Genomic DNA, 23,127 nt, shown 5'->3' with positions numbered 1-23,127 from the left:
GTGCCTACTAATACAATTCTGAACACTGACATTTGGGCTGGTACTAATACTGATCATCTTTAAATCTACACTCCCTATTTATCAACATTGTTTTCCATTCACCTTGTTACATCAATGCAGTTGCTTAGCCCTGTGGCACCTAGCTCCACCTCTCACCACGGTACGTCTCCAATTCACCTACAGACTGCACATCAGTTCACCACAGAAAGTCTGACTTCTGGCTTTTCTCTCCCCAAGCTCCACTTCTCCCTCTTCCCCTGAGAAGCAAGTGCAAAAAGATTCCAACTGTGAATACCAAGAGGGGCAAATTTATTTGGCCAAGGTCCTAACTTTCCAAATAGAAAAAAAGGAAGCTGGTTTTCATTCATGCAACATTTGTGCTTCAGAGTAGATAATGAGCCCCTGGCTGTAACAGCTGTTCCATACTGGCTGTATCCCTAGATATGACACAGGAGAGTTCATGTTTCTCTGGCAACGCAAGTTTTACTTTGTGATATTTTAACAAAGCATTTGTACTAGCAAAATCAGAGTACAATGTTCCTCATTTCATCTGTATTGAGTGGGTCTACGAATTTCGCTTTTACCATGAGAGCTCAAATGCTTACTAGCACCAAAAGATCAGTGTAAAAACACCTGCCAGCTGTACTACATACAGAGATGTCTACAGCAGCCTGAAGACCACACCATCTGATGATCAGTGCCTAGGAAGTATGCACAAGCCCAAGGGGACAGAAGGAAAAAGGTGTCTGTACCCTCCATGTTCCCTCTTCCCTTAAAAGTTAATCAACTAAATCAAATATTCTTAAAGCACATTGAAGTCTCATGCAGATCTCCACAAAAAAAGGATTAAAGTATGTAACTTAAACCCACTTTTTTTTTAAAAAAAGAATATTCATGGGAGATTTAAACATATCACTTGTGTTGATTTCAAATCTTACATTGATGTAACTTAGTTCTGAGTATCCAACATAAATACAGTATGAGTGACATCACACCACCTTCTATTGGAAAAGAACTCAGTTCAGTAATTGAGGTATTACTTAAAGCATGTTCTTGATTGTGGGTCCTAGGCTCCACTTCAGAATCCTTTAAAAGCAGCAATGTGACTTGAAACAATTTCCACAAATTGAAATTTTACTGAAATTAATGGAATTGAGAAAGCATCCTGATATATCTTGTAGTTTTGCACTTGTAGAAATTATCTCATGCAGACCGTAGAGAGGGAAAAGGTATGCTGTTTGGCCTCCTGCTATACCTAAGAGAATATCTGAAGATGCCAGAGCTGTTCTAGACACCACTTCAACATACATGCTGACAGTAAATTGTGCTTTTTCTGTCATACATGACATGAGTGTTTACAAAAGACTCCTTATTAGTAATATTATTATTTATTACAGCAGTGTCTGAGGACAAATCAAGTGTAAAAGAAGAAACTCGAACTCTTATGGGTTACTCTAGGTTTGCATGTCTTAATCGGTCCAGCAGTGTTGGGTCACCTCCGCAGAGAGTGACAAGCTTACAAGATTTTCGGTCACATATTTATAGTATCTACCTAAACATTACATAATATCTTGATTCCACAATAAAACTTCTATCAGTTCCTATCTTGACAGTCGGCTTCACAAGTTGTTCCGTATCTTGATCACCTCACCATTTTGCTGCTTCTTTCAAAGATGGTTGCTTCAGGTTCCATACGTCCCAGTTCTGAGTAATCACAATAGACAATCTCCATCATTTCAGCCTTCTAAAGGTCAGGGTCTTCTGTTCTAAAAAGCTCCTTTGAACTGTCAGGCATAATCTTATTAATATTAAACTTTTATTGTCTAGCATCTATCAGCTGACTGCGTTTGCAGTCCTGGTTTGGGCTATACAGGGGACAAAGCTGAGGTGTACAGCCTACAGTAGCACTGATCTGGCATTTTCCTCCAACACCAAGGACACATTTATATTGTTTGACCCACAGAAAAAAAAAGGGAAAAAGCCTCTGGATGAGACAACTTCTGTCTGAGCTTCAGGCCATAAAGTAGGAACAGAACAGACACAGTCACTCAGCATTTTAGTGCAGACATATTAATTCCACTCAGGGAAAGAGAACATGCCTCCAGCACAGCCTTTTCTACTCCATCTTTGTTTTTTTAGCTGTTGTCTTCCAAATTATGCAGAGGTGCCAACATTATTAATAGGAAGAGTTAATTTCAAACATCTATTCACAAAACTTAACGCCTAATAGCTTGACTAAGATTTCAAGTAGTAAAACCTTTTTCCTGGAGAGTGGGTAAATTCTTGGCCACCACTGGGAAGCACACACTCAGCAAAGGAGCAGTTTAATTTGAACACTGTACCAAAACACTAGAAATGCTAGAAGAGGTTACACTCTGGCAAAGCAAAGATGGTATTTTATCAGCCATCAAGGAAAGGGGGAAGGCTCAGACTTGCTTGGACTTGCAAGAAATCTGTGAAGAAACTTCCAACTGAAAACTGGGAAAAGGAGAGGTGAGCTGGCAGACTACTACAATAAAAGCCCTCTCCTGTTGACAAGGCAGAGGACATAGGGAACACTCGTGGCCTTGCTTGAAAAATACACTGTTTTCCACCCATGCTGAATCTCGTCTTACCACCCTCCACTGTGATTATCGTTCCTCCTCCTACTCCCCCAATTTATTTTCCTTAGTTTTGTCCAGTCTGGTCAACACCCCATGTGTATCTGTACTTAGCTACCAAGTATGTGGAAAGCACCTCTAATTATTGACAATATTGAGCATGCTTTTTGTGACATTACTAAGAATTATATATAGCTCAACAGCACTTCTTAAACTGAGGGCTGTTGCTCAGTTCCCCCGCAGAAAATGAATCCCTGCACCTTACATAGCTCTTCTTATGGTTCCACATTCTACTCAGAAATGGGCCTTAATTAAAAATGTTGATGACTACTTCCAGTTTACCAAAGTTATAGATCACTTAGCCATAAACAAATATCTCTTAGCAGGTCCAGCAAGTAGGAACTTCTGTCCTGTTGGAACCGCAGCATGCTCAGTGCATGTCTATTTGCTTGAAAAGCAAGGAAGGAAAACATCCATGCTAAGCATGGTGCCAGAAGTCAGAATTTTTCATATGGAAAGACAACCCCTCCACTATTAGTCCAACCCCTCCACTATTAGTCAGGTGTCTGCAGTAGCAAAACTTTGGTAAGTAAATCCATCCATATCTTAAGTCAGTTTAGAAAAAAACTAATACAGCTATTTGCGTGGTAGGGAAAAGAAACTGTAGTTTAAATATCCAAGTAAATATCCAAGCCTAAAAAAAATGTTTCTGTTACCCTCGGGGGGGGGCGGGGGGGGGGACGCTCAAACAACCACAACACAACAAAAACATACACATACAAAAAAAACCACCTGGCAAACAAAATTTAAAAAACCCCACAACCAAAAAAAACAAACAAAACCCAAACCACAACCAAGCACACCCCCTCACCAAAAAAAACCCAACTCAAAACACAAATGCCCCCAGCATTTGGACAGCGTTCAACACCACTACCAGAACAAGCAAAGTCTTGTTTTATAATGTATCTAGCTATAATTACTTGTGGATGCACACAACTACTGTTGCAATAGACACTGTTTCTTGTTTTGATTGAGAGAAGCTCTATTTAACACTTATTCCACATGTGACAGATAATATAAGAAATGCACAGTGCTGCATTGCTGTAAGCAGTCAGTAGCAAGATTTCAGTGCTAACAGTGAAGATATTTGACAAAGAATCTTTGTGTTTCTCCAGCAGAAGTCCATCATTACATACAGATTCTTAAAGAGAAGCCCACTAGCCATCTGATGACTGAGCAACTATAAACTACACCATTATTGCACACTGGAAGAAAATGCAGTAATATGTAAAGGAAGTTTTAATAAACGCTCTCTAAGCAAAGTTTCGGGGACCCCTTTCAACTTCAACACTCAAGGAACTCTACTGGAACACAATCAGGACTCTGGATTGCAGACTTGACTGCTTTCTTCTGATGCCTAGAACTGCAATGCTAAAATACTGAGTTATTCAGAGCCATGATGTGCTACACTTCCAGTGCACTGGACAGGTTTTTAAGTGCGTATTTCTATAATTTGTGTATTTCACGGGCTGTCATAAGCATTTTGACCAGTTTACTTCGTTAGCAGCGCTGTGTTGCACATATGGGAACTGAAGATTTAGTTCAGAGATTAAGCCTGTGAAATCAAACCTTTAGGTATTAAATTAACTCTGGCTGTAAGTGAGCTGGAAGTTTAGAAGCATGTGCAGTTCCCAAGATGTGGATATTACCCTCCCTTGGGTCATCCCTCCAGAAAGCCAAATGCTACCTCCTCCCTTACTTCAACACTATTAGTTCACTTACTGCTTATGGGACAGTCAAAACACTTCTCTCGTACACAACTCACCAGCTTTTGGTGATCTGGGCGAGCACAGGCATCTAGTATACCTCAGACAGCTTCTGGGATGCAAGCTATACTTACAGTTAACAAAATCCAGATTGCAGGCATTAAGTTTGAGGGAATGCTGTGTCAGCAGACTCACCACTGTGTGTCCCAGTTAAAAAGTAGAGATTAATTTTCTTTTCGCTGCAGAAAAATGAGCAGTATTATGCCTGAGAATACAGGGAAGCTTATCTGGAGGCTACAGAACTCTGAAAAATGAAGCCTTGATTTTTCTTTTTTTCTTTTCCCCCTGAAAGAGCAACTCTGAACTTTAACCTACTTCCTACCACAGAACAAACTTGCTGCTCATTTCTCCTATGTTAGCAGTCTTAGACTGTTCATTAACAAATATGCAGCATGGACCAATTTTAACAAAGAACCAGCTTTCAGTGTTAGTAAAAAAAATAAAATCCAGTGTAACTCACAGAAACACATTCACACCGGTAAGTTAACACGGAAGCACTAAGTATTCTGGAGTACAGACTGTAAGTGTGTACAAAGGTTCAGTCTGAAATTTGGTGTCAATTTCAACAGGCAGGATTAAAATACATCTCAGTATTGATCCGTTTCTTTCAAAAGGCTCATGTGAAGGGGAGGAGGAACACTGCAGAGGTGCGTGGGAAAGGGAAACAAAACAGGGCTATTGTGAGTCAGCCCTCTACTCACACCATTACCGCTGTACCAGCTCTGTACCCCTAAAACTTCTTTTGGTAACTTGCTATCTTAACTATTTCAGAGCTATTAAAGATACGTAGGTAGAAGAAGTCCTTTCAGGATGAAGAACTGATGTGAGGATTACTGCTGTTGTGAAATAGATCTGGCATCACGGGGAAAAAGTTCTAACTTCTCATGCCATTTCAAGACCAATCCTGAATTTGTGCTCTGGAAATAACGAAAGATAATTTTCTCACAACAAAAATTGCAGCCTATAATCACAGTAGCTATTCAACTATTTGCACAGATGAATCTGGCTTTCAAACACCCATGGCTTCAGCCTGTAAGCAGAATGAGTGCCTATCTGACAAGATTTCATCAATTCCAACTAGCCATTACCAGAATTTACTGGCCAAGCTCCCTGGGAAGGCAAATTAAGTTCCACAAAATAGTTTTAATTCAACTGTCTTTTTCAGAACCATTTTCCACAAAAAGCTTGGAGGGAGAAACAAAAAGAAAACCCAAAAAACCCCAACACCAAACAATCAAGCAAAACCAAACACCCTCCTTCACAAGCTTCTAGAGTCCTGACCCTAGCTAGAGTCGTGGGATGTCCCAATTCCTGCGAGGAAGTGCCAAATACCTAGAGGAAATTTTCTGAACTAACCACTCCCTAAGGCAGCACTGAAGGCAAGAAGCCTGAAAAATTCTTAGCTTCTATTCACACAAACAGAGCAGACTGGAAATTAAGACTCCTTTTTACCATCTCTCTGTTTCAGAAAAGGAAAGGGACCACTCTTCAAACCATAACCTTCCAGTGATCTTAAGTAGACTGTTACTTCAAGGAGGGAAAAAAATTCAAGCTAATATGCGATGAAATCCTACAGTGAGAGTCTATGTCAGAAAATACTAGCAAAAGAGATTTGCTGCTATTCTTACTGTTTAAGTATTATTAGTATTTCTCCTCTGGTTTTCTGCAATGATTGTTTCATCTCTTCCACCATTTTAATTTAATAATATCAAATGGGAATATATTATCCTCTGGCTAAAGGGAGCCAGAGAGAAAGAAACATGCTAAATTACAAATCTGGTATGACAACAAAAATGCAGTTTGAAAGCCCTACAGTCTTCAGTTCAGCAGCAGTTCTGCATGATAGACTCTGCAAAGCACTGCTAAGTGAGCAGATTCCATCATTCACTGAAAACTTCTCCAGGAATTTCCTCTATCTTACAAAGCCCAGGATGATTAAAGTATCGACAGTTTTCTTAGTAACTCCTCACACACACCACTGATCCTGGAGGGCCCGAGAGTCAGCTGCACTTCCTACTCTATGCACATTATAAATTCCTTCTACTTTCTTTGAAGAAGTAACAATCCCCAGAAGTTTATTAGGACATTCTGATGGAGCACAATTGCTTTTAAGCAAAGCAATACCAAATAAACATTCCAGTGTTAATACTTCTCTAGGGTGGTCTTCCTTTACTTCAGTATATTGGATTGATAGAGCCAGTCTGAACAATAGTAACAGCAACGAGTGCTTGGAGATATTAATTCAATTCCAATTGTTTGGAGAGAGAATCCTATGTTTTAGACCTAGTTTTCTGCTGATAGTAAAGAATACTGAAGACCTGACCTCGCCATCTTCCCCCACCCCACCCCTGTGGTAGCTTTAGAGCTGGAAACCAAATATCAAAGTACAACCACCAGTTAAAAAGTAAGAAGGAACTGTGGTGGTGTTATGAAACACAGCAATGCACTGAACAGATACACAAGGACTAATCCAAACACACACCTAGTCCAGATTCTGAAACAGGGCATCTCCACTGCCACAGCCCTCTGCCAGGTTAGGCCACAACGCGAGTACCTGCACCTGCACTACCAGCCTCCGTGACTGCTGCTGTTACTGAGCACCTGCCCCTGCTGCCGGTCCCATGAACGCAAAACACACGATTTTTGTTGCCCCAAACCCCCGAACTAGTAAAACCCGTCACTTTGCATTAACACAGGCTTCACCTTCCTATGCTTTTCTCCCATCCCTTCCCTGCCTTACCTTACCGATGTTGCAGTTCTGTTACTTTATTGCAGCACAGCCGGGCTGCCGCACGCTCCACACAGGCACCATGCACAGCCCGCTGCCACTTGGTGCTACTGAAACACCAACAAAGGCTGGAGTTGTCCCAGCATGAAATTAACGAAAAATCTTTGCCTAGATAAAGATATGGCAGCACACCTCCTCTCCCATTTCTGCTCTCCCCCTCTACCCAAATCTTTCTTCTTTCTCAGCTCTGCAACTGCCTGTTCCCGTACCCGGCTCCCGATGAGGCCGGGCTCCAGCCGGGCAGGGCCTGGCCAGCCGCTCGGCTCCCCGGCCCCGTGCCGCCCGCAGGGCCGCTTTGCCGGGGCCGCCCTCCCCCCGCAGCACCGGCCCGCTCCAGAACCCCGCCTGCGGCCCCTGCACCGGGGCCCGGCCCACCGCACGGCGATCCGCCCGGGCCCGCACCCGCCGCGGCTCTCCCGCGGCGCGCCCCTCGGCCCCCAGCTTCCCCCGCGGCTGGCGGGGCCCGGCGCTGCCGCGGCAGGGGAAGCGGCCCCAGGGCGGCCGCGCCCGGCCGGAGCCCGCACTCACCGCGGACCGAGGAGGAGCGCGCCGCCGCCGCTTGCTGACCGCTGCCGCCGGGCGCAGGCAGAGAGGAACTGCGAGCGGGCTGGCTCCGCCCCCAAGGCCGGCCGCGGTGGCATTGGCGGGGCGGGGCACGGGGGGCGGGGCACGGGGGGCGGATGTATTTCCCCGTCCTGCCCTCAGCCGCGGCGTGGGCTGGTTCGCAGGAGCCGCTGCCTGTTAGGGGGCAGGCGGGTCTGTGCGGAGGGGCAGCGCCGAGCGCGGGCGGCGGGCATGGTGCTGGTACCGGGCCCGAAGCTGGGTCGGGGCTGCGCTGCCGGCCGAGCCGTGGCGGCAGCGGGCGCCGCAAAGCGGGGGCCGGCGCCCCCGGGCCCTGCTGTGCGGTGTCGGTGCCGGGAGCGCCCTGCGCACTGCTGGGGCCCGGGTCCGGGCGCCCCGGCACTGGGAACGATGGGGTCTGGTGCAAGGTCGCTTGCTGCCCCGTGGCCGTGCGATGGGAGAGGCGTCCCCGGGCACTACTCGGCGGCCTGGGGGAGAGATGGCTGGGCCGGCCGCTGGCGAAACAGCGTGTTACTTATAAACCAGGAGAGATCAATATCGTGACGCCAGTACTGCAGAACAACGTCAGAGTACAGGGTGTCCTGCAGGACCTAATTAGCATCACCCCCACAGCAGAGAGATGTGGCCTGGCTTCCAGTGCCCAGCGCACCCACAACAGCACAGTGTATGGTCTGGGCCTGAATACATTGAAAAACATCTAATTCCAGGAAAATCATTAGATAAATAGGAAGGGGGAGTTGTGTGGAAAGCCAGCAGATGTGTGTTACGAGTCTGGAGAAGGTCTTGGAGAGCAGTGGCTAGGAGATGTGCCAGCCGCTGAGAGTTGGAGCTAGAGGAGAAGAAGATGTGTAATGTGTTGGGTTTTTTCCCTAGAGGAAAGCTCAGGCTAAGAGCAAACAGGGCTGCTTCCCAGCTTTGCTGCTGAGCTGCAGGTGTGAGGTAAGCATGCTGACATAAGGAGTGAAAATGGCAGTGCTTTTCTTTGCTCAGAAAGATGAAACCTAGAAAATACCCGAGGCTGCTCTCCTGGTGGGCTGTGGTTGGGTTCCTGCACAGTAGATCCTCCTGCCTGCACCCTGTCCAGCTGGAACTGGCAGACCAGGGAGAATCAGTGGTAGGATCTTGGGAACTAACAAACAAGATATATTGTGTAGGGTTTTCTGGGTTTTTTAACCAAATACTGAAATCCTGGCTTTGGCACACCTGGTACTGATTATACAGGTACAGTTAAGACTTCTAGGGCCCCTCTGTAGTTACACCTACTATCCTCTGACTTGCTACCTCTAAGTGTCCTGTCATATACAACATATCATACTTTTGAGTTATCATTCAAATTCTTTTCCAGGTTGGGCTGTTTTCTGTTGAGCAAAAATATCTCATGAAGTAATTCATGTGCATCTGAGTTCTTTGTTTTAGAATTGACCATGTTTTTAGGACATGATTTGTCTTAAGAAATGGTTAAGTTGGACAGACATGAAACTGGACATTCATTCATAATACACTTTTCAAACCTTCAGCCAGTGAGGTTCACAAGACTGAGGTTTTTTAGAATAAAGACATTTGTAGTCCGGCAGTTGAAGGAGGAGGCCCATGTTTTCTTCAGGACACCACAAAATACTAGATGGCTCTGGTGGTGTGACAAGCCAGAACATTTCTAAAACCTCGTAGTGCTTTACTTAGAGCCTTAGATTTTTATTAACAGATAGAATTTTTAATTTTTGTATGTTTATTTACTAGTAATGAAAGTGTTTCAGCAAGTTCCCCTTGGTGAGATAAAGTCCTGCAATAACTCTTTGGGTCACTCACTTTAAAACAAAAAAGGATTGTGATTTGTGCTGTTGTTTCTAACAGAACAGACTTCCAAGGCCAACATGCATCACAGAGTTTTGAATCGCGAATAAAATCTTTCATACCTAGATACCAAAGCAATTGCCGCAAAATCTGAGTGAGCTAAAAACTCTTGGGCAAAGAGCAAAGACTAGTGAAATAGCAGGTCAGCAACAGAAACGGGAAATCCATTCATCAGCTCTGACTTCTCCCAGCGAGTATCTGCAAGATTTGTATTTTCTTTTATGTTTGCGGGGGTGGCCCCCGAGGTTGCAGGTGGGATGGAAGATTTCTCAGCACAGAGAGGCAGCACTGCTGCAGCATCTGCTCATTATATTTAAGGACACACAGGCCATTGTGGGATTGGAAAGTATGCTGTTCATTCAAGGGTTTATGGTAATGCTGTCTGAAGGTTATTGCAAGCTAGTGCTTGCAGCATGGGTATTTGAAGCTGTTATTCTTCTCAGCAGGGCTGAGTTTACAATAATGTGGCTTATTTAGCAGGTGATTAAAAGTTGGTGGGTTTGTTTCTTTTCCAAGACTGCTAGGAGATGAGTAGTACCTTAGGGCCATTATTTGTAAGGAAGATGTTTACTGAAATGGGTTCTTGATTTTAATATCAGATTGCAAGGATGTCCAACAATTTTCTTGGGCAACCATGCATTGTGCTGAATCAGGGTTAAAGGAAATGATTTTCAGTTCTTGCAGTGAGGATGGATGCAAATGGGAGCAACAATGCTTCTCATGTTGTAGTCATGAGTATCCCAGTGCTTGTGACTTCCTGTTTTTTAGGGGTTTTTCATTGAATTGTTTCACAGCAGATGAGGAACTATGTGTCAGTCCTTTATCCTTTCTGTTTTACTGGACAAATCCATGTACAAGAGGCTTGATCTAACCTTAGATTCCTTCTAGAGTGTTCTTTTCGGTTATTAACTAAGCATTATCCTGGCAGTCCATGGAGTGTATCATGTCTGTTCAATCCCTAGCTGACTTAACTGTTGCACTCCTAAACATATTTCACTCTGATCCTATCAAGAAGTTACAAATTCTTGGCATTCCCAGGGGACTGCATTCAGCTCATTACAGCCAATAAAGCCTTAACATACTGCAGTTAGTAGACTGTGTTGTGCTAATCCTCCATGGAGTTTTAGCTGATCACTGAGGTTGCAGCAATCACAGGATTGCTGCAATCTGTCTCGGTCTGGGATGAGAGGGAGACAATGAACTAGAGCTGTCAGCCTAGAGTACCCAGAGCTGTTTGCCCTTGGAAGCAGTCAACCCAAAGAAGTGTTCCGTAGTAGCACAGTCTGCATGTGTCCTCCTGCTTTTCCTGGTTATCTGCAAAAAAAATGACATCACCTGATGAGGCTTGCACTGGAGTGCTGTGTCCCCACAAGCACCACCTTGTATATAATATACCATGTTATATATAACGTATAGCATAGTATGTTCTGCAGTGCACGATACAAATTAATGATTTCGAAGAATTCAGCACTCGGTAAAAGCGTTTCACTCCAGGAGTCATCTGTGAATGAGTTTGGGAACTGGTGAGGCTTGTGTGTTACAGGCCTACAGCCTGTCCCGAGTATAGGAAAACAAATCTCTTTGGCAGCTCACAAAGGAGTTAATGACCAGATTTCATCATCAGTCATATACACTTAACTGTTTTAAGCTGTTCAAATCATCACTGTACAAGTCTGAAAAGAGAATCTGGCGTCTTTCAGAAGATCAGTTAGAAAGAGCAGAGCAGGTTCTGGATATTTAAATCAGTGCGGGCTTGCTGCTTCTTTAATTAGATGAATACGCCTCCTCTAAAGGAATCTCTGTGGTCAGCATACTTTAATAAACATTATTTGCCTCTAGTCTTGGCACTGATTTACTTAAATCTTTCTTTAAATGAGTCTTCAACTGATATAATTGCAGTAATGCTTATTGAAGTTCATAGTTCATAGTTCAGCTCCAGTATCAAAACAAAGCTTTAAGTTCTGCCATCTACTGGTTAAATGGGGTTCAGCGGAGGCTTGGCGTCACCCACTACCAGTAAGAGGGCATCGACTTGGGAGTTCAGACCCTGATTTTGCTTTCGAGTCGAAATCCACACGGGGGTACTGTCAAGGAACCATACAGTTCTCTTGCAGAATAAAAGAACTTGTTTAACTCTGCTGCGTGAATTGAAGAAAAGGGAGTTGAGAACCGGATTATGTACCTAAAATCAAAGCATAAATTGAGACTGAGACAAATAAAACTGCTGTCACTTGACTGTCAGCACTCTGCCTTCAATACCAGACTACATAATGCTTTTGCAGAATTTCTTTAGAAGTGGATAATCTCTGATCAGCTTATAGTCGCTGTACTGAGCACCAGAAAGAAAAACTGTGCGCAGCACAGAACTGGGAGGGTAATTCCTGTCCCTATTAATGATGTCACTTGCAGTAAATGCAGAAGTCTTGCTGGCCACCAGTAGATCTTCCTGCATAGCTGGAATGGCACAGAGGACTTTAACATGGACTAGATTCTTGGGCATGCTCACCCTAAACCAACCCATATTCAAAATTTTCTTTAAGATATTGGTGTATAACCAATGTTGTATTGGTATTGCAGTGTACAATACTCTTGCACACAGGCTGGATCTGTGCTGTTCCTGGTTGCTGTTGCAGTAACACTGCCTTACTGAGCTCAGGACTCTTTACAGAAAATATTATTCATCTGATACAGCTGAAAGGGGATGAAGTGGGGAGTAAACTAACGCAGAAAGTTGGTAGAAGAAACAAACTCTGTAGCCCAGGCTGCTATACTGTGCATCATGTGGCCAGTCTGAGCTACCGGTTTTCACTCTGCTGCTATACTAGCCTAAAGAACTTGCACAGAATGACTAACCCCTACCTGAGAGGCATCTGTTGCCTACTACATGCTCACTGTCATGCATTTGGTGACTGGTAAACATACAGCCTTTAGCATTCACTACAGCACTATCCTTCCATTCCCTGTACTGACTAGTAATTAATTTGTAGTTGCCTAGACATCCAGAACTTGGTTTATCCACTTCCTGTGGGGACTATTCCAGTGAGTTCTCTCACTTCTAAGTAGTAAGTTGATGGTGAATTTCTTTTTTGTAGCTTACAATTCAGGAGTTACTCCAATAGCAAGGAGGTTTCTTACAGGAATAGGAAGGAGAAACAGTAACACTGTCTTTGCTTTAGTTTACATTTTTCCTGCAATGTGGGAACAACTTCATGTTCAAAATTCTGGACTTGATGTGTAAACACAAGCAAATTCTGGGTTAGGATTAACTGGTATTTAAGAAAAGCTTAGAAGAGCTGCATAATTGTGAGGATTTAGCCAAAGTGATATGCTGTTTTCACAAGTGAATAAAAGCATACAAACTTGAAAAATCATGTGCCTTTTCCTCTTAAGAAACAATCATTTTCAAACATCAGTTACTCCTGAAGTCAGGGAGAAGAGGGAACCATTGTGACATATTTTAGCAATGCAGCTGAAATCAGTGCAGTCGCTAGTCTTAAATGCTGTATTAACCCAGGCTGGTGGAGGCCTAGATGTTTCACTAAATATGTCTGTCTGTAGCTCCAGATAGAGGAAAACAATTTCTGAATCTGCCCTTCAGAGTTCCGTGAAGCATTGTGCAAGTTAAGCTGCGGAGCAGATTGTCTTTGTTATGCTGTCTTGTCTGTAATTTTTACAAACAGAGGTGATGGCCACACCTCAAATTTTAGAATTATTTCTGCTTTGCAGAGAAGGTTAATATGAGTCCTAAATTTGTTGGATGCCTTAAATAACATGGGATGGAAATTTTAAAGCTGTCACTGGTAGAAATTAGGTAAAAGCAGTTTGACATAAAGTCTGATGGGAACGCAAGGGTGGTGTCAGAACAGTTTGGTCATTTGCAGTCAAATTAAGATGATTTTGCAGTTAATTGCAGTAAGATTGTTAAGAAAAATAAACATCATGTAACGATCCTCCAAATAAAGAGTGTGAGAACAAGTCAGGATGATTGCTTTGATAATAAAAGCAGGTTAGAAAAAGAGGAAAATGGGGCAAAAAGAAAATGTGTTGAAACTCGACAGGCATTGTTAGTAAAATGAGTAGGAAACAATTTGTAAGTAATACTGTTATCATAGAAATATAGGTTAATTTCTGGATAGATTCTGCAAGGGTTAATACACTAGCCATAAAGGATGGAAAGGGCTCAAAATAATTCATTCAGCAAATACTGAACTATCTTTGAACTGGCTAAATACTTGAAGTCTGGAGCTCGACTTGATCAGATCCACGCTGCAGCAGCTGCCCAGCTTTTAGCAGAGCTGTTCGGACTTACACGAAACGAGGCATACTGTCACTTTTCATTTTTATAGACCACTCAGACAACACTGTAGCCCTGCAGTGAGGGACTTATGCAAAATAATGTGCAAAACTTACTGTAAGCCTGTGGGGGGAGAATAGCGCCTCGGCCCTAAATCGGGGGGCAGACAGCTGTCTTTCCTACTGCCTCCACACACTAGCAGTGGTCAAACAGCACAAGACTTCAGTAAGTAGAAAGGACAGTGTTCTCCCTGTATCCCTGGTTGCTAATTTCTGAGGGGGGAAAAACATCTGGACATGTCTTATTACCTTAGCAAAGGTTCTGCTTTCACATATATCCTCTTGGAGTTCCTGTGGATAATAATTGTTCTTAAATGGAGCAGTTGTAGTCTTGCTCTAATAACAAATACAAACTACGACATTACTGATGAAAGGTACAAGAACAGGGAATATTTCACTTTCCTTAGGTGTTATTCATCTATGTGCATATTTAATCCACCTGCTGATAATAGTTTCAGTGCTTATTTAGGCCTTATTTGCAAAATACCATTTTTACCCTTGGACAACTCAGTGATAGTGTAAGGTTGTGCCAAACTTTTCCTTCCTGAACTGAGAGGAAAGTAGAGCCAGGTTCAGTGCAAAAGCTAAGAACTAAGGCTCACCATTCTTTTCTGCTTCCTAAGTATATGGAGATGAAGGAAGAGGAAGACAAGGAAGCATTTGGAAATAAATCTTACTGATCTCTCTACAGTAGGGGAGGTGATAGAAAAACTTGTTTTCAACCTGAAACTCATCATTTTCCAGTCTGTCTGTCTCTCCTGTTATTCCCGATTTCCATATTCATGTCAGGAGAACTTCTGATGTAAGTTCTAATAATTTCTCCAAAGTGTGAAAATGGGAACATTCTGCTGTCACTTTGAAATTAACTATTTGCCACCTGCATCAAAAGCAAACACTTAATCATAGCTGTAAAAGCAGCTGGCACATTATAGAAAGCAGTAGAGAATATGCTTCTTGAAAAGAGGTCTGTATTTTACACTGCCTATACATACTTGTTTTGCTCAAAGAGCATTAAAGAGGCAGAGAAAAGCAGTAGCAATTCCTTTGCTACACCCTAATGGTAGGCTGTGTTTGTCCATAACATTTTGCTTATCTTTATGCCTGATCAACTGTTCTTAACTACTTTTCAATTAAAAGTTGGATATTGCCTATTTTTCCCCAAATGTTTGTACTAGTACTTTGCTTTTTGGTTTCTCATTTTTCCTGTAGGAAGTTAACATCGTGAATAAAAACAGTTGTCACAATTCAAGAATCTTCCACTTAGTTTCTTCCAAGGATTCCTGACCAGACCAGATCATTGGCACAATCAGGATGGATGTTTCTCTGATGTATCCTCCTGCATTTGGGGTCAGAGAATAATGCATCATGAGGGATATACCCTGACACTTAGCAAAAGTGAGAACATAGAGCTCAATTACATCTCACACCAGGCACTGTGATACTATTTCTATTTTAAAAGTTGTCTTTTTTGCCCCTTTGCATGTAGTCCAGATCTTTCTGTACAAGTAAGCCTTCATTCGGATCTCCTGCAGTGGTTGCACTAACCAACAGTGTACCCACTGAACACAGCAGGTGAGGATAACGTAGGGAAGGAAACAGAGATTAGTGTTTCTTTTTGTCCTGCTTCTTAGCACAACATTTAAAATGCCGCAAGAGTGGCTAAACCTCTACTACTGCTCTGTGTGCAAAAAGTTGACCTCCATTGTTGATCTCTCAGTGAATAGACTGCCTTATTCACCACAAACCTTAATCAAAAGCTGTGGTTGTGCCAAGAGCAATCTACCCAATGGAACTTACTATGAAATGTTAGTCTGAATGCTACCAGCCGCTGAATGCTTAATTTCCATCAGTGAAAACCCATTCACTTTTTTTTTTTTTTAAATACAGTACCTTAACTGACCACAACCACTGAAAATCTATTTACTAAACACTGATGAGATGCTTTGGTCATGTTCCCTATGCAAACAGCTCCTAAACAGCCAGATTTAATTTTGTGGTGCTTTCAACATACACTAAAGCTAAGCCTCTTTTTAAATGTCCGCCTTCTAATAGCATTTAGTATCGGCCTGATGCAGCTCTTGTGTAATTTTGCCTTTTATGAGATTTTGTAAATGTGTTATTTGGAGGGTAATGACTGAAAGGGGCTATTCCACCCCTGGATGATCTTGTTCCACAGTAAAAATTACACTGGCAATACTTCGTTTAGTCCATTTGCAAAGAAAACTTACCTGGGTTACAGAATCCTAGTTCTGGACTAAGCATTCGCATTAAAGTTAATGAGTATCTGCTGCGCTTTAACACTACACCCTGTTATTTCACATTCTTTTTCCTCTGGCTAAACCCCTAGGCAAATGGCAAGCTGTCGTAAAATCCCACCCTGAATTCTGCTTTCTCAACCTGAAGATAATGCTAACACACAGGAAGGAGGTGTTGAAAACTCATTTTTTTCCCTGTGAAACTAATTTAGAATTAAACTGCCAAACCTCAGCAACTATTTGATGTGTCTTTAATCTTCGAAATTCTTCTTAATGAATAATGAATAATGCATTCAAGTATTTATTGGTAACTTTAACCTCTTAAGCTTTCAGGAGGAAGCGAAAATTACTTATATTCCAGTGTTTTCTGAGTGGGCATCTGGGAGCAGGGGAGCCTTCCAGGAAGATGTAATAAGCTGCTTTGCTTTAAAAAAACCCCACACAAACAAAACAGTTATTATATTTGTATAGTGAAGAAGGGAGTGTAGCATGAGTGCTTCGGATAGGAAAAAAGATCCCAAGCACCTGCAATGGCATTGTCTAGAGACTGAAGTATTTTTGAGGTTGAGTCCAACTTACAGAAATACTCAAGCTGAACTGATTCTCTGATCAGCTAAACAGTGCTTATGGAAGAAGAAGAAACTGACATGACACCTGGGAGTCCACAACAGCCAGAGGTGTTGCCAGGAGCAGCACCTAGGGCCAGTGCAGTGGTTTGTAAGGAAATCCCTGGGCTAAGAAGCAATGGCTCTGTTTTGGTGGTCTCTAAGGGAAAGCCAGGCTGGACTCCAATGCAGAGATTTTCATGATGCCAGTGGTCTGTGATGGGAAACTGCAGGGTTCATGGCTTTTTTATCCCATAACCAGCCTTGCACTGGCTGACACCTGCAGTGGATGACTGGGTTGGGGCTGTGCAGAGGAGCTGTCGGCTTCTCTCCCAGGAGCTGCTTCCAGGCCTGTTGTGTCTTTACTGCTGGAGGTGCTGGTGCCTGTCCCCATCTGGCTATGTGAAGGGTCAGGATCGCTGTGGACCCATTTTGATGTTGGGTGTTCATTTCCTCTGGCCTCTGGGGAATTTAAGGATGTTGGCTGCTTCCACATGGCCTTCTCTGCCTGACCCTCCAAGATATGCTGTTGCCCAAACCATCATCTGCCCTGCACACCTTGGAAGTTTCTGTACTACATTCATGACCACCTGTTGGTCCTGACAAGTTATGTCATAGAGCACACGAGCAGATTTTTGTTTTTCTTGCAGGACAGATTGGAAAAGTCACACTTTTCCCAAAGGCCTGAACTGAGAAAATTGTAAAGTTGTCTGCATAACAAGGCAAAAGAGCAGGTCAATGGCCCTGCTGGGAGAAAGCAGAGAACTGCTTCAATACCAAAGTTAGATATACCTTTGAGGTTGTCCCTGCTCTGAGCTCCAGAGACCCCCTCCTATCTGCATTATTCAATGAAATAAACACCTACAAAACCAGTACTTGCATCAGCATTCACAGTATGTATCTTCCCATGAGTCAAGCCTGTACTGCACTGAGCAGGGCCCATTTTTGTCACAGACTTACTCTATTACAGAGTAGAAGAAGGAAATGTAATGGTAACCAGGGGGAGCAAACAGGGACTTTGCACTTAATAGACCAGTTTTCTGTTGTTCGTAGGTATAGTCTTCTGCTCTTGCTTGTGTTTTCCTCATTATGTAGCACAGCAGCTCCGAGTCAGTGGTTCCGTTATTTGCTCCTGTTCAGCTAGACCAGAGAGCAGTGGTCAGGCTGGGGGTGTGGTGGTGGGGGTGGGGGGTGGCTGTCCTTTAGCACAGCAGTAGCCTAACAGGGGACACCAAGGGGGCACAGAAATACTGCTGGAAGACTGTACAGGACAGCTGGAGCTAGCCTGATAGCACACCCCTTAGCATCAGACCAAATGCTGCTCCAGAAGGAAGGCATGGGTCCCTCTAGGTGTGGGGTTATAGGGGGTGCCTGGTGTCCCTCCCCAGGGCCAGGTCTGGGGTGACACTGGCCTTACCCATCAGAGGGCAGGGTCTGGCAGAGGTACAGGGCAACCTGGTGCAGAAGCTATGGAAGAAGGCCAACACACCACGTAGCATCAGGGAGGATAAGCAGGAGAGCAACAGGGTCTTTCCAAGGAGATGTTTGTGCAAAGGCAAGAGCTGGGGCCCGGTGCTGCTGTGATGGCTGTGCCCACTCTGACTGAGTGAACAGCACTTGGTTCAGGCATTGCCAACAAGCAGGCCCTGCTGTGCGCACCATGAGAACAGTGCCAGGCCATTCTCAGAGCCCAGGAGCTGAGGCCATGTCTTACATGGGGCTAGCAGTACCAGCCTGAGCTGGGACTAGGCAAAACTAGAATTGCTATGGCTGCATCCTGCACATACACCACGTATGGCTGACTACGAGTCGATCACTTCATGCTATAGATACCTGTAGCCCCCCTGAGCCTGTTGAGCTCTCCTGCATGGCAGCTGACTGACCTCACTTTCAGCAGGGACGCCCCTCGGGGTTACTCCTCGAGGCTGAGAGATTCCTTACCCAGCATCTGGTATCTGTAACAAGGTAAGTGATGTTTTATATTAGACCTAAAAGTGTATTGTATGCTAGCAACATTTATATAGCCAACTGTAGCTTAAGTACTGAAAGTGTAGTAAGTAGTAGACTGTCTGACTGCCATCCAATCACTATTTAAATCATCACTTAAATCATTGTCAAATCCTCATCAAACCAGTTTAATTACCATTCAATTATTGCTTAATCACCATTTGATTACTACTTAATTATCATTCAATCATCAATTAATTATAAATTGGTCATAATTTAGTCACAGTTAAGTCCACAGTGATGACTTCTCTTAGTAATTCAGCTGTGATGGCTGCATAAGAGCAGCTTGACTTTGTCACGGGTTGGGACCCCCAAGGTGGGACTGTTGGGAGCTTGTGATTCCTGGCAGCAGGATCCTTTTGATCATGCAGATGTGACCAGAGGGCACTCGGGAGCAACACCCTGAGAACAGGTAAGCAGGAACAAGTTTGGTCAGGAAAGGCATCGGAGCCTGAAACACATGCCCCCTCGTGAGGACAGAGTGATGGCGGTGGCCGGAGACTGCTTTTGCTGACCAGACTTCCTGTCTCAGGGGGTCTGCTGCTTGCCAAGGCCTTAGATCTGGGATGCTTTTGTCCAGCCCTTGGACCATCACCCCCTGTCATCCATGTGTGCACCAGTGACACTGCCGAAGGAGCACCTCCTGCATGACCACATCACTCTGGAGTCTAGGATGAAGGACATGGGCACACAGGTGGTGTTTCCTTATTTTCTTGCTGGTGAAGGAGTGGATGCATCCTGTGGGCTGACAGGTTCAATCAGACGTAAAGAGAAACAAGGCGTTATTAAATGGTGGTTTATATACTGGTTTTCTGACGCATGTTTAGAGTGCAGAAACAGAAGCTGCAATGCAGTTTTAGCAACTTCAGACTTGTGCTACATGGAAAACTTTTATTCAGTGTGCACAACTCTTACCAAACCTAAACAGCAATCTGTTATTTTATACATGGGTGTTTCTGCTTATTTTGCAGTTCAGAATGCACTGAGTTAGCTACTCCATTCGCTTACGTGTTCCCTAGGTTCAGAGACAAAACATGATTAAATAAACTAAACTAACAAGCTGTACAATAAATAAATTAAACCCTAGTTGGTTTTTGGGTTTGGTTTGTTTGGGTTTGGGTTTTTTACCCCCAGATGAGTGATTCCTTAACTCTGAGAAAATCCCTAATATTCTTTGTCAGGAAGTTATTTGTGCTGAAACGCAAGAGCTGGAAATAAGTGACTAAATGTTAAAAATCAGTGGATTTGGAGCACAAATACCTTGGCTGTCATATCATCTTATTTGCTAGCTGAGTGGACATAAAGCTTCAGCCTTTTAAGCTGTCTCTGTTGTTACACGGGTTGTTTTCCCTTTCAGCTCTGAGACAGCATACTATTTAAAAGTATCAATTTTGTTAGCACAACCAGAGAAGCTCCCAAGATAACAAGTGTAAATGCTAAAATATTGTAGGATTTCTGCATTTATGTCTACCTGTGATAAGTGTCTCTACCTCTTTATTAAACACTTATGTTGACTATAATGATTTTGTTAAAATAAAGCTGTATTATTGATGTTACCGCTGTAGGTTTCTTCACCAGAGGAGATGGATGTATTTAAACTGAAGCTCTTGCTTTTGATCTAAGTCTCTGTAACCATGTGTGGAGTGGTATATTTTATATATAAATATTGATATATAATATAATTTATTCTCTGGAGTTCAAGAGGATAAACATTTTAATTCTCCATTTTTTTTAAAGCGTGTGTAGTCTAGTGTGTTCTTTATTATAACCTTTATCTGAAAAAGTATAATCTCTTAATCTGGCTATATAAAGAATCAAATCAAATATTGAAAGACATACCAGCTATCTTACTGCATAACTTGAAACTACACCAGAACTTTGTGTTGGCTCTCCATGTCTGAGGTTTTGCTTCTCTTACTCAAGGGCAGTTGTTGGTGCTTATGACCAACAAGTCTGCACTTGATTTATTTCTAGTGTGATCAGAACAATTGTTTTAAAGACTTTTTTTTTTTTCCCAGGAAGTAAGCTGTAGAGCTACAATGAAGCAAAAAAGAAAACTAATTAAACGCTAGGTACTTATTAATACTTTTTTGTAGTGTAGGTTTGAGAAGTAGCATTTCTCTTCTGCTTTCCATTGCAGGTCAGAGTGCACAAATGTGACCTAATATTTTCCTTGTCTCTTCAGTTGTGAGATTTTTGCAAAAAAGATATCAAATAAACATCAGGATTTGCTTTAGGTTCAGACATCACCAACTTAAATTATGGAGAGATGAAAAAGCTAAAAATCTGAAACTTCTGCCTAGGAAGCTCAACTTCATGAGCTATTTCTACAAGATTATCCCTCAATTTCCAAATACTGATGTGCTAGTTTAAACCAAATCAAACCAATCCCCTGCCCCCCCCCCCCCGCCCCTCCCCCCCAAGCCTGCTCTTCTGACTGGCTGCCCACAGTAGGATACATTCAAAAAGCCCTGCCTGTGTTTTAAATTTTGTTCACAGAAGCCACAGTTTATTTTAAATTTTCCTTTTCTACCTCCACATATACTTCATGTCACACCTGTCTTTCAATGCCTAGTGGTATGGAAAGAAATTCAGAAAATAGAAGTCAATGACACAGAAGATCCAGCTAAGCTCAGAAAGGCTCCTGCTTGAAACTCTGCTGTGAGATGGCATACCATTGGATTTCTCACCTCACCAACAACAAAACTTTATACAGAAAAAGAAATTTAGCAAGCTGATCTGGCATTTGGGAAGCTAATGGCTCCCACTCCTGTTCTGCAAGTGGAGGAGAGTGCTTGGAGCTCTTCAATAAACCAGGAAACCCGATGGCCAGGAGAGTCCACTTTTTCAAGAAGCTCCTTCTACCTGTTTTAGGCTGCCACATTTGGTCCCACTGCTGCAGTATGAGCCCCAGTCAACAGAAGGACTACCAGTCTTGACTGTCTTTGCTGTCAAACCTGCCTCACAGGGCCACAGAGGCTGGTAGGCACCCATGGGGTCATCTATCCCACCCACTGCTCAAAGTAGAGTCACCTAAAGCAGGTGACTTAGGGCTGTGTCCACTTGGGGTTTGAGTATTTTCAAGGATAGAGAGTCCATAACCTCTCTGGACAGCTTGTTCTAGTCTTTGACCACCCTTACAGTAAAACAAAGCTTTTTCTTGGATGTAAATGGAATTTTCTTTATTTCAATTTGTGCCCATTGCCCCTCATCTTTTCACTAGCCACCACTGAGAATAGTGTGGGTCCACCTGCTTTCCACCCTCTACTTATATATCCTCCCTGTGCCTGGTTCTGACCTGATTGATTATTGTAATTTTTTTGCAGCTTGCTTACAAATAAATTGCTTCATGAAGGAGTTGAGTAACTGGATTTCATTTTACTGAGTGTCAAGGAGGGACTAATGAAATTTACTGTATTACTCAAAGGGTAAAAATATGATGTGATATTGACAGCACATAGTACTCGTTTAATTCTGTACATAAACTGGTGTGATGTACCAGAACTTGCACTCTTCTATCTGTCATAGAGAGAACATCCCTAGAAATACAAAGTACAAGAAAGTTACAGAAGATTCAGAAGATCCAAGGTGTAAAGCTTGCTTGATTTACAGAATATACCTCTACCAAGCCAGGAAACTTGTAAAAATGAGGATTTTCCTGTATTGCCTGCCCTAGAGTTGTAATACCTGAGTTTAATGAGGTTATAGCCTACCAAGTACTGCAAAATATTTAGCTGGCTATAAAACTAAGTAAACGATCTCTTCAGAGGCATTAAATTTTGACTCTTTTTACTAATCTTGCCATAAAACATAGAAAATGGATGCTTTTAGCATTTTGCCTGTTTTCATCTGTGTGGCACTCCTTCATTAAAAAAAAACACACGTATCTAAGAAGTGGCAGTTTGTTCCACTTTGTTTGGTCTTTCTTCTACCAGTCTGCAGAGCAAAAATTCCTCTGTGAACAAAACCCTCATATTTACTGCAGCTTGGAGGTTTATGCAGATCTTTTGAAACAGTCCATTGAGACATGATGGATATCTCATAATTTTATACATTTATATACATATATGTACTTATAGATATATATAGAAAGACTGGAAGAGCCACCGAGCAATATTTCAGAGAGGCAAACCTTTGATCTCTGTCAGCTCTAGATTTTACAATTAAAGTATAAAGGTGGAAATTACTTCTTCACCTATCATGGATGTAAGTAGTCAATCAATGCTAGGGTACATGGGAATGTCTGAATTGAAGGCTCAC

At 42.9% G+C, this 23,127-nt stretch overlaps 1 protein-coding gene and 1 long non-coding RNA gene across 3 annotated transcripts in view; one reads left to right on the top strand and one right to left on the bottom strand.

Annotated features, from left to right (window-relative positions):
• Window positions 1-7,849, bottom strand: part of ACO1 (aconitase 1) — a 45,469-nt gene extending 37,620 nt beyond the window's left edge. The window contains exon 1 of one of the 2 annotated variants that reach the window (XM_040580442.1): window positions 7,743-7,849. The gene's annotated coding sequence lies outside the window, so the exon portion shown is untranslated. Of the gene's footprint in view, window positions 1-7,166; window positions 7,354-7,742 lie in introns of those variants that run through there. The other variant, XM_040580443.1, reaches the window with a different exon arrangement.
• A 651-nt stretch (window positions 7,850-8,500) lies between these two features.
• Window positions 8,501-22,221, top strand: LOC121081418. The gene is made up of 8 exons (XR_005825688.1): window positions 8,501-8,735; window positions 15,210-15,395; window positions 15,460-15,572; window positions 18,755-18,825; window positions 19,094-19,279; window positions 19,400-19,561; window positions 20,886-20,939; window positions 21,443-22,221. It is a non-coding gene; the product is annotated as an uncharacterized LOC121081418 (long non-coding RNA).
• The last annotated feature ends 906 nt before the right edge of the window (window positions 22,222-23,127 follow it).

The sequence above is a fragment of the Falco naumanni genome, chromosome Z (genome assembly GCF_017639655.2).
Source record: "Falco naumanni isolate bFalNau1 chromosome Z, bFalNau1.pat, whole genome shotgun sequence".
Classification (NCBI taxonomy): Eukaryota; Metazoa; Chordata; class Aves; order Falconiformes; family Falconidae; genus Falco; species Falco naumanni.
This window is presented reverse-complemented; position numbering and strand designations above follow the sequence as displayed.